Below are 12,259 nucleotides of genomic sequence, written 5' to 3'. Positions count from 1 at the left end.
GTTGTATTAGTAACTGGCTCCTTAATTTCATCTCTCCTACATCCGACCACCTGCAGTCTTGTACTCTTCCGACTCTGATAGTGTTAGATTTGCGTAGCCTAAGGGACTTTTCATTTTCACCAGTTTCATAGCCCTTCCCTTTGTACTGATATTATTATTACTTTTTATTTCGTTAGGGCCATCTATGGACCACGGTGCTAGTGTTTTACCTGTTTCTTGATGTCATCGTCGTTGTTTGCCACAATTGGTGTTCTTAGCGGTTGGTTTGGCAGCTGTTTTCTTGTTGGTACCTCGAGCTTTTCTTATGGCCCAGTAGTCCTTCATTTTCCGGCTAAATTCAATCTTAAGCTCCTCAGACCATTTCCTGGTCTCGTCTTTTGGTCTGTGGGTAAATTCTGTGAGGGATGTTGCAAAGGATTTTGTTTTAAGAGTTGTATGATAGTTACTCCGATCAGCTATGTCATTTTGATTTATTTATTTAATTATTAGTAGTAAGATAGAGGTACGAAGTAAACTTACAGTCCACCATGGGAAGAACTGGGAGAAAGGAGACGAGCTGCTCGACTGAGTGGTATGTTCCGAGCTGTCAGCGGAGAAATGGCGTGGAATGACATTAGTAGACGAATAAGTTTGAGTGGCGTCTTTAAAAGTAGGAAAGATCACAATACGAAGATAAAGTTGGAATACAAGAGGATAAATTGGGGTAAATATTCATTTATAGGAAGGGGAGTTAGGGATTGGAATAACTTACGAGAGATGTTCAATAAATTTCCAATGTCATTGAAATAATTTAAGAAAAGGCTAGGAAAACAACAGATAGGGAATCTAGCACCTGGGCGACTGCTCTAAATGCAGATCAGTATTGATTGATTTACACGGACTGAATAAAAATATAAAATATTAGCAGTATTTTCAATTAAAAGGATGAGATATCTTCCTTTTCTCTCCTGATCAACCGAGTTAGCCGCGCGGTTAGGATCACGTAGCTGTGAACTTGCATTCGGGAGATGGTGGGTTCGAATCCCACCGTTGGCAACCCTGAAAATGGGTTTCCGCAGTTTCCCATTTTCACACCAGGTAAATGCTGGGGCTGTGCCTTAATTAAGGCCACGACCGCTGCCTTCCCAATCCTAGAACATTCCCATCGTTCCGTCCGCTATCCCCCTGTGGGTGAAGGCGGTAGAATAACACCCACAGTGTCCCCTGCCTGTCGTAAGAGGCGGCTAAAAGGGGCTCCAGGTGCTCTCAACTTGGGAGCGTGGGTTGACGACCACGGGGCTCTTAGCTGAGTCCTGGCATTACTTCCACTTACTTATGCCGGTGTCCTCACTTTCATCTATCTTATCCGACCTGCCTTGGTCAACTCTTTTTCTTTTCCGATCCCAACGGTATTAGAGCATTCGAGGCTTAGGAAGTCTTTCATTTTCACGCCCTTTGTGGCCCTTGTCTTTCTATGGCCAATACCTTCATTTTTCGAAGTGGCGGATCCCTTCCATGTTTTCTCTCTGATTAGTGGTATATCGAAGATAATTGCCCAGTTGTACCTCCTCTTCAAACAATCACCACCACCACCACCACCACCACCTTCCGTCGCCGAAAACCTTCGATCTGTCACAGTGCAGTGTTAAACCACTGGCAAAAAATCTCTCCTGAGTACAATTACAGCAGAGGATTAACTCGTACCTCACCTTAAAACAGTAATCACCAGCACCACCACGACCATTATCTTAATTTCTCTTGAATGGAGCGTCTATCCATATATTGCCGCACGCCTGCGTGGAATTCTATAAAGGAACATCGATCTAATCACTGTTTAGTAAGCTGTAGATTTTAGGTGCAACGCAATTTTCTTGTCGCGCGTTACTCCACTGGCTTGGCATCATTTCATCCACGCAGAACTTAGCAAGCAATGGTACTGCAGTCGCAGATGATGCATGAACCTATGAATACCGGGTCCTCTGTTAAGTTGGCCCCCACTGACTGTAAATGTGCCGTCGGTTTTGTCCCAGCTTTCTAAGTTCTTATGAGTTTCGACTTGACATTTGAGCGCTGCCTTTTGGCGGAGGCTAAGCGAATTAATAAACAGCCAATCATAGGCAGCCGATCGCTCCGATAAAGCGCGTTAGACTCTAGTTCCGGTTACCAGTGTTGTCGGTCTGTTGTTTTCTGTAACAACGTGCTATCAACTGTGTATTGTATTGTGCTCAGTTCTTTCCGCGCTCTTTGTCAGTTCACTCGGTCATTCTTGACAAAGAACCAACACTGGCGGCTTGAAATAATGAGTTAATTGAGCTGTTGAAGGAGTACAATATTTCGGTTCACGATAACATAAAGAAAGGGGGAACTCGTGCACCTTGTGAAACAAAAAGCCCTAGTAGCCAGTTTACGTGGTGGATGAAATAGCCAGGACAGTGAAACCTCAACAGACGATGACAATGCCGATAGTGACTCAGAAATGAGTGGTGTATTCCCCTTGTAGGATTTTTTCTTTCCTTGGGAGAAATTGAATTTTATCATCAACGCGAGCTCGTCTAGATGGTGAGTAGAGATTTAATTTCATTTCATTTTCTCGCGTTTTAACTGTTCGAGCATTGATCATTTTTATCTTTTACCCTCATCCTAATTATGTTATGTGTTATTGTTCATCTTATGTGAGTTATATTCCAGTCTATACATTTCCGTTCGTGTTGTGTGTTGGGAATCAGCTGTTTGTACTCTTAACAATTTGGCACCAATGTCTGACTTCTGATTAACTGTGAAGTCGAAACTCATAAAAACGGAACTATACGTACCGGTACTGAGTCTTTTTGAGGTTTAGTATTATCCCATACTGGTCAGAACAGATCTTATCTTATAATTGCTGTCCGAGTCCATTCTGTAATATATTTGATAGCATAGCATAATTATTATTGTATACAGCAATGCCCACGACTCCCTCATTTGGATGTCATTCCTTGATACTGTATAGTATCAATGAAGAAAATAAAGAGCAACGGGACAAGGCTTACTCCTGATGGACACGAACAGTGATATTGAAGACAAGCGATGTGCTAAGTGCTCACTGTACAGTAGAGTAGGACTATGATAACAAGCCAAGCCTTTCATGACATAACTTGCGCCCAGAGAGAGAGAGAGGGGAAAAAACCAGTGTTGCCAACTTATATTTTCAAGATCCGCTAAATACTACTAAAAATCCGCTAAAATTCCGCCAAGAAATCCGACCTCAAATAATAATAATAATAATAATAATAATAATTTCAGATGTCATTCGAAAGCGAAGAGTTAAATTTTTTGGACATATTTCAAGAATGCCTGATGACAGACTTGCTAAGAAAATCTTTAACCACTTCAAGGCAACTCTTATGAAAAATGGTTTGTTAACACGAAGAAAGATTTGCAAGAAATGAACATCAAACATCAAGACATCCACAATAGAACCACCTTGAGAAAAAAGTTACACACATTTAAGGGTTTCCTAGAGCCAGAAACAGCGACCAAGAAGAAACAACAATGGACGGCTGAAAGGAAAGAAGCAGCAAGCAGGATGAAGGAGTACTGGCGCCAAAGAAAATTTAAATCAAGAGGAGTTATTTACGTGGTCCACAGCTGGCACAGCTGGCCAATATCTATAAAATAATAATAATAATAATAATAATAATAATAATAATAATAATAATAATAATAAGAATAAAAGTAAATGTCTGCACTCACCTGATCTGTGAGTTTCACTGGGATTAACCCCCTGCCTGCGAGTCGGCGAGCCAAAACTTGTAGGCGTTTTAGTGCCGGGTACAAACTAGGTGAATCCCCTACCTCAAGGGCCACACACAGAACAGGGCAGTTCATTAAACGGTCTTCCTTCATAGCATAAATATAAATGCTACTCTCTCACAGTTTCCATTATCTGTCGTCATTCGTCAACTAAGAGAAAAGTACCCTTTCCCCACGCATTACAAATTTATGATACCACGATCACATAACATCAAATCAAATAACATGTTTTCCTCATGTGACTGCTAGCTCCTGACAAGAAATACGGAATAGCTCAGACAGACTGGATAACAAATTTTAAAAAAAGTAAAATGGATAAAACGCTAAATTCCGCTATAATAAATCTAGAATTCCGCCAAAAATATCCGCTGTCCGCTAAATGGTATATTTCTCCGCCGATAGTCTTCTAATTCCGCCAAATTTAGCGGAAAATCCGCTAAGTTGGCAACACTGGAGAGAACGTATATCTTCTTGCTGGCTTTCTTCCAATTACCTAGCATGGATTCAGACCACCTTTAAAGCCGGATGCGTTTCCTGACGCAAACCTTATGTGGAGGGATGTATTCACTGTTTCGTGTATTGGATTGTAGTGAGTAGTATGTAAATGAATATGTGTATTAGGATGAACACACACACTCAACTCCCAGCTACAGGAATTAACGAAATGCGGTTAAAATATCAGAGCCCGCTGGAAATCGAACCCAGGATCCTCTGAACCGAATCCCCCTGTGGGTGGGAGCAGTAGAATAATACCCACGGTATCCCCTGCCGGACGTAAAAGGCGACTAAAAGGATCCCCAGGGGCTCTCAACTTGGGAGCGTGGTTTAGCAACCATGGGGCCCTGAACTAACAAGGGGGCATTCCCTACTCGTTACCACCGATTTCGCTCAAATTTATAGAACATGCAGGGCTTGGCTAGAAATGAAAGTACCCGAAGTGGGAACTCCAGATGGCCAAACGTATAGAAAATGAAAATAAAAATGTTGACGAGGCTCTCGCACCGCATAAGCCACTGACGTTAGTACGCACGTCGAGAAGCTGTTGGCGAAGCGGTAAGAGCTTGAGCTAGTAATTCGATGGTCGTGGGTTCGACTTCTCGTGTGGAGAATTTTTTCTCAATTTTTATATTATTCATTTATTTTAATTTATTTTATTTATTTATTTATTTATTTATTTATTTATTTATTTATTTATTTATTTATATGCGAAAGGCATATAGGAAGTCATTTTTTTTTAATGAGCGCACAATTGTAGAAAATTTGGAGTTGCGAACTTTCCTGACGTGTTCAAACAGAAATTTTTTTTTTTTCCCCTCCTTTATTGGCTATCTCCCCTCCTTGGGGAATGTGTCATAAACGTGAATAGTCGTTTCGCTGTAAGATTCGTTTCCACCTGACAAGTGAAGGTTGCTCCTGGCGGCTGTACACAAACAATAAATTCTTGGCGCAGGTAGAAAAAGTCTGACAATGAAATCCCAATTTTTACCTTTTCAGTGCCTTTTGCGTATAAATAAATAAACAAAATGAATTATTCACCTCTTTGCTTAATTGAAAAACGAATAATATAAAAGTTGACAGAAAACTAGTCTCCACACGGGGAGTCGAACCCACGACCATCGTATTACCAGTCCGAGCTCTTACCGGTACGCCAACTGCTCGGCGTGCGCTTTAACGTAAATGGCTTATACGGTGCGAGAGCCGCGTGAACCTTTTTATTTTTATTTTCTATACGTTTGGCCATCTGGAGTTCCCACTTCGGGTACTTTCATTTCTAGCCAAGCCCTGCATGTTCTATAAATTTGAGCGAAATCGTTGGTGACGAGTAGGGAATGCACCCTTGTAAGTCCTGGCATTGCTTCATCTTACTTGTGCTCCTTACTTTCATCTATGGGACCTTCCTTGGTCAAATCTTGTTCTTTTCCGACCCCGACGGTATTAGAGCACTCGAGGCCTAGGGAGTCTTTTCATTTTCACGCCCTTCGTGGCCCTTGCCTATCTAGGCCGATACCTTCAGTTTTCGAAGTGTCGGATCCCTTCGATTTTTTCCTCTGATTAGTGTTATGGTATGAAGAGGATGGTCGCCCAGTTGTACTTCCTCGTAAAACAATAATCACCACCACCACCACTTAGAATGCTGCCATACCCCATATGATATCAATGTAACGAGCTGTGGGGAAGGAAGCAGACTCGAGTTGAAGGAAGAGAATAAAGGGGGAAGAGGAACTGCAAGTTCATTCGTACCGATCCGTACCAGTCAGGGGAGGAAAAGGGAGTTATAAGCATGATTCATCGCTAACAATGTCATTGTTTTGTTCAAAGGTTCAGAAGATACCAGTATGAGTAATATCATTCCTAGTCATGGTAAATGTAAACCTTAACAGATGCGTTTGTATATCGACAGGGAATTTTAATTCTTATCAATGAGAGTTTTAGCAGCAAATTCCCTCTGGGTAGGAGTGAGGGTAGAATACACCCCCGACGGAGCCAGTTAGCTACGCGGTTTAGGTCACTTATCTGTGAGCTTGCATTCGAGATATAGTGGGTTCAAACCCCACGGTCGTCAGCCTTGAAGATGGTTTTCCGTGGTTTCCCATTTCCACATCAGGCAAATGTTTAGGGCTGTGCCTGAATTAGGCCACTATCACTTCCTTACCGTGACTAGGAATGATGTTACTCATACCTGTATCTTCTGAACCTATGAACAAAACAATGACAGTAATAGCGATAAATCATGCTTATAACTCCCTTGGTCAACTCTTCCTCTTTTCCGACCCCGACGGTATTAGAGCACTCAAGGCCTATGGAGTTTTCCATTTTCACGCCCTTCGTGGCCCTTGTTTTCTTTGGCCGATACCTTCATTTTTCGAAGGATCGGATCCCTTCCATTTTTTTCCTCTCTGGTTAATATTATATAGAGGATTGTTGCCTAGTTGTACTTCCTCTTAAAACAATAATCACCGCCACCACCACTCCCAATCGGGGGAGTGGGCCGTGCGGTTAGGGGCACGCAGTTGTGAGCTTGCATTCGAGAGATAGTGGGTTCGAACCCCATTATCGGCAGCCCTGAAAATGGTTTTCCGTGGTTCCACACCAGGGAAATGCTGGTGATGTGCCTTAATTAAGGCCATGGCGCTTCCTTCTCACTTCTAGCCCTTTCATATTCCATCGTCGCCATAAGAGCTATCTGTGTCGGTGCGACATAAAGTCAATTGTAAAAAAAAAAAAAAAGCATCCTTCCCAATCCTAGCCCTATCTTATACCATCTTTCCCATAATACCTGTCTGTGTGGTGCGACGTAAAACAAACAGTATGTATATATATCCACGATATCCCTGTCTATCGTAAGAGGCAACTAAAAGGGGAGCCTTGGGACTCGCAGCTAGAGAGCGCGTCTTGGTGACCAAAGCTACGAAAATGTTAGGGATGAGAAACTTGAAATTCTAGGTGTAAGACTGCTCTCTAAAGATAATAGGCAACTTGATGGGGGTGGACAGATCTGACAAAGCTGGCGTTGATGCTGATAAGGAATTATTTGATAGTGGTAGTGATTTTTTTTTTTTTGCTAGTTGCTTTACGTCGCGCCGACACAGATAGGTCTTATGGCGACGATGGGACAGGGAAGGGCTTGGAGTAGGAAGGAAGCGGCCGTGGCCTTGATTAAGGTACAGCCCCAGCATTTGCCTGGTGTGAAAATGGGAAACCACGGAAAACCGTCTTCAGGGCTGCCGACAGTAGGGTTCGAACCTACTATCTCCCGAATACTGGGTACTGGCCGCACTTAAGCGACTGCAGCTATCGAGCTCGGTGATTATTGTTTTAAGAGGAAGCACAACCAGGCAACCATCCTCTATATAACACTAATCAGAGAGAAATAATTGAAGGGGCCGACACTTCGAAAAATGAAGACTTCGGCCAAAGGAAGACAATGGCCACGAAGGGCGTGAAAATTAAAGACTCTCTAGTCCTCGCAAACCTAATAGCTTCGGGGTCGGAAAAGAACCAGAGTTGACCAAGGGAGGTCGGATAGGATAGATGAAAGTGAGAAGCATGGCACAAGTAAAATTACTTAATAAGATAATCAGTTATGTGGGGAACGACACAGAAAGGAACGTTATTGTAACGAGGGATCTGAATTTACCAATGTTAACTGGGAAAGGAATGCGAACGACAGAAATCTTCAGCAAGCACACAGCTAGATTGATGGGCTACTGAAGGAAGAATTTTCGTTGGCAAAACCTGCTGGTGGATGCCATCAACTACCTGTATATGAGGCTTCCAATGAAAATTACCCATTAATCACAAGAAGATGGCAGATATTAAAATCACATTCAGTGCGTTCCCGAAGAGAAACAAGAAATATTTATACAGAGTTATTTTCATGGCCCACTTATGAAAAAGATAATGTAAAGGAAGAGTTTTAGTTTAGCAATGTGTTCTGAAATGTTTTCCATTATTTAATTGTAATTTCTTCAACAAAAAACTCTCTTTTATTAGTTCGTTTGTCTTTAAACTTGCACATTATTAGTATATCTGCATAAAAATATCTTCTTATAAAAAATCGATGCAATATCAGTGCACTGAAAAAGGCCACATCTCCATTATAATTATACCGTTCTCACGCATGACTGAAAAATATTTTTTGAAAATTTAGCTTTTAGTGCCGGGATATCCCAGGACGGGTTCGGCTCGCCAAGTGCAGGTCTTTCTATTTGACGCACGTAGGTGACCTACGCGTCGTGATGAGGATGAAATGATGATGAAGACAACACATACACCAAGCCCCCGTGCCATTGCAATTAACCAATTCAGGTTAAAACCCCTGACCCGGTCGGGATTCGAACGTGGGACCCTCTGAACCGAAGGCCAGTAGACTGACCGTTCAGCCAACGAGTCGGACAGCGTAATAAATTAGAAAACCATTAAAAAGGATTCTGAAATCCTTGTTTTTCAGAATTACGTGGTTTTTTACTCTCCTGGCAAATTTCATTTCAAGAAGATATGGCATTTTCCAACAGACCGATTCAGTTAGGCTTTGATTCTTATTAATTAAAATTCAAAGTTATTTTTGTTCCCTGCTGTTGTTTTTAACTCTGCCGTTTACGTATTTCCATATACGTATATACATCTTCCTCCGAGCATTCTATCAGCAGGGTTCTGTGAATTAATTAAGTGCCTTGACGATCTACTATTTGCAACTAGCTCTGTGGCCTCGTTTAGTTCCACACGTTTCCTTTTATTGATAACAAGGTACTTGTATGACTGGAACGAATGTTTGTGTGTGAAAATGATGTTATGAGATTATGAGAGTTGTACATATAAAGAAAATTTGGGTTAATACGATAAATCAAAATACGTCTAGTTCTCGGGTATTAGTAAATTAGTTGAAATCTGTTACTTTCCTCCTAACTAGATCGATTAAGGTCTTTTATCTGACTTAATGACTTTCTGATTTAACAGTGCAAATCAACAATTAAATTAAATTAAAAATATCAGCATCTACCAATTAGAAGCAAACATAGTTAGTAGTAATTCATCATCATCTGTTTACCCTCCAGGTTCGGTTTTTCCCTCGGACTTAGCGAGGGATCCCACCTCTACTGCCTCAAGGGCAGTGTCCTGGAGCTTCAGACTCTTGGTCGGGGGATACAACTGGGGAGTATGACCAGTACCTCGCCCAGGCGGCCTCACCTGCTAAGCTGAACAGGGGCCTTGTGGAGGGATGGGAAGATTGGAAGGGATAGGCAAGGAAGAGGGAAGGAAGCGGCCGTGGCCTTAAGTTAGGTACCATCCCGGCATTCGCCTGGAGGAGAAGTGGGAAACCACGGAAAACCACTTCCAGGATGGCTGAGGTGGGAATCGAACCCACCTCTACTCAGTTGACCTCCCGAGGCTGAGTGGACCCCGTTCCAGCCCTCGTTCCACTTTTCAAATTTCGTGGCAGAGCCGGGAATCGAACCCGGACCTCCGGGGGTGGCAGCTAATCACGCTAACCACTACACCACAGAGGCGGCTTTAGTAGTAATTACAGTATTTAATTCAGATCTAGTACCGCAAGAATGCTTTTTTATTTAATACCAGCAGTTATCCGCGCTTCGCTCGCGTGAATTTCGAAATTTTATCAAAGTAATCGTTCCTCGCTACTATACTAAGACATTATCTGAAAATCCCTAAAATATAAAAACTCACCGAAAAATAGAGTTTCATTTACCCCAGAAAGTCTTTGTAAACCACGTTTTTCGTATTGCCTTTTGGACTTTTGACCATGCGACATAGAACTGTACATGTGAGAAACAGTCTTGTCTCAAGTCGAAAACAAACAAAAAATGAATAAATACATGTTCCTTTATTTTTGAAGGAGATTGCAAATACCTATTTCCACGTTTGTAACATCTTCAGGTTTGCTTTTTTGCTAGTTGCTTTACGTCGCATCGACACAGATAGGTCTTATGGCGACGATGGGACAGGGAAAGGCTAGGAGTGGGAAGGAAGTGGCCGTGGCCTTAATTAAGGTACAGCTCCAGCATTTGCCTGGTGTGAAAATGGGAAACCACCGAAAACCATTTTCAGGGCTGCCGACAGTGGGGTTCGAACCTACTATCTCCCGAATACTGGACACTGGCCGCACTTAAGCGACTGCAGCTATCGAGCTCGATCTTCAGGTTTGAGGTATACGTATCCCCATAATAAGAATTCAACCCCTTTATCAGTTCTTCCCCCACCTCCACCCCATCCCCTCCTAAGTGGATTTTCCGAAAAGAAAAAATGCATGTTTCTTTTTTTAAAGGAGATTCCAAACACCAATTTTCACGTCTGTGACATCTTCAGTTTTTGAGATATTGTATGTTTTCTCATAAAAAATAATTCAACTCTTTTTTCACTTATTTTCACCCTCGTTAAGTGCTCTTTCCGAAAACAAAAAAGACATATGTTCTTGTATTTTTAAAAGACTTTCCAAATGCGAAGTTTCACGTCTGTAACATGTTACGTACTCATTTATAAATTCACCCGCTTTTTTCATTACTTTCATCCCCTTAAGTGGATGTTCCAAAAACAAAAAATACGTGTTTCCTTATTTTTAAAGGAGATTTCAAATACCAGTTTTCGCGTCTGTAACATCTTCAGTTTATGAGATATAAGTATCCTCATAAAAAGAATACAACTTCTTCTTCATTTTTTTCCATCCCCCTCCCCTCTTAAGTTGACTTTTCAAAACAAAAAATACGTGTTTCTTTCTTTTTAAAAGATTCAAAATACCAACTTTCATGTCTGTAACATTTTCAGTTTTGGAGACATAAGTATTCTCAAAACGTGTATAAACCCCTTTCTCATCTTTTATCACGCCCCTTAAGAGGATTTTCCGAAAACAAAAATACCTATTTCTTTATTTTTAAAGGAGATTCTACTTACCGATTTTCACGTCTGTACACTTTTAAGTTTTGGAAATATAGATAAGGTAATTTAAAGAATTCACACCCCTTTTTACCCCCTTAGCAACGGAATATCCAAAAATCCTCTCTTAGTGAGCACTTACACTCTAATATAAATGTATACCCAAAATTTCATTTCTTTATGTCCAGTCGTATTGGCTCGGCGATGATAAATCAGTCAGTCAGTCAGTCAGTCAGTCAGTCAGTCAGGACATGTTATTTTATATACAAATATAGATTTATTTTACTCTAATGTTTAACTTTATGAAGATAAAGTTAATTCAAGAGGACAGGCTGGGGCAAATAGTCATTTATAGGAAGGGAATGGAATAATTTATAAAGGGAAATATTTGATAGATTTCCAAGTTCTTTGAAATCGTTTATGAAAAGACTAGGTAAACAATTGATTAGAGAATCTGCCACCTGGGCGAAAGTCCTAGATGCAAAATGGGAGTCCCGGAGGCTCTGAACTTTCGAACGTGACTTGGAGACCGCGGGGTATTTAGCTGAGTCCTGGCATTGCTTCCACGTATGCCAAGCTCCTCACTTTCATCTATCCTATCCGACTTCCTTGTTCAACTCTTGTTCTTTTCCGACCTACCACCACCACCACCACCACCGCTAGCATCTGAGAGGATGCCTCCTACGCTGAGATGTGCTGGCTAACAGTGAATGCTTAACCTCACATGACGTCATAACCTAACAATGGATACCAGTGTAAGCTTAACCTTACAGGCTTTGCACTCCAGACTTAACCTTACAGCGTCACTAACTTTAAAAAAAACGAAGTTTGACACCTGGACTAACCGCTTAAAGGTGTAAGCTTAACCTTACAGGCTTCGATTCGAATCCAGGCCTAACCTTATCGGATAATTAACTTCACAGACTCAAGTTCGATGCCCAAGCTCACCACGGATTCGACCCCCAGGCTTAATCTCATTGACTTAACCTACCTGAACAGGGCCAAGTTCGACACCCCGGCTAACCTCGCAGACTTGAGTTAGACTCCTGGGCTAACCCTAACTTTACAGACTCCAAATCGTCTCTTTGGCTAAATCTAA

General features: G+C 41.6%; 1 protein-coding gene across 1 annotated transcript in view; it reads left to right on the top strand.

Moving 5' to 3' along the window:
• Positions 1-2,430: 2,430 nt before the first annotated feature.
• The window catches only part of Rfx (regulatory transcription factor Rfx), a 560,573-nt gene continuing 550,744 nt past the window's right edge, over positions 2,431-12,259 (top strand). Inside the window, exon 1 of the mRNA XM_067136615.2 lies at positions 2,431-2,538. The gene's annotated coding sequence lies outside the window, so the exon portion shown is untranslated. The remainder of the gene's footprint in view (positions 2,539-12,259) is intronic.

This window comes from Anabrus simplex, chromosome 1, assembly GCF_040414725.1.
Source record: "Anabrus simplex isolate iqAnaSimp1 chromosome 1, ASM4041472v1, whole genome shotgun sequence".
Lineage (NCBI taxonomy): Eukaryota > Metazoa > Arthropoda > Insecta > Orthoptera > Tettigoniidae > Anabrus > Anabrus simplex.
Note: the sequence above shows the minus strand (reverse complement) of the source record. Positions and strands in the feature narration are given on the sequence as shown.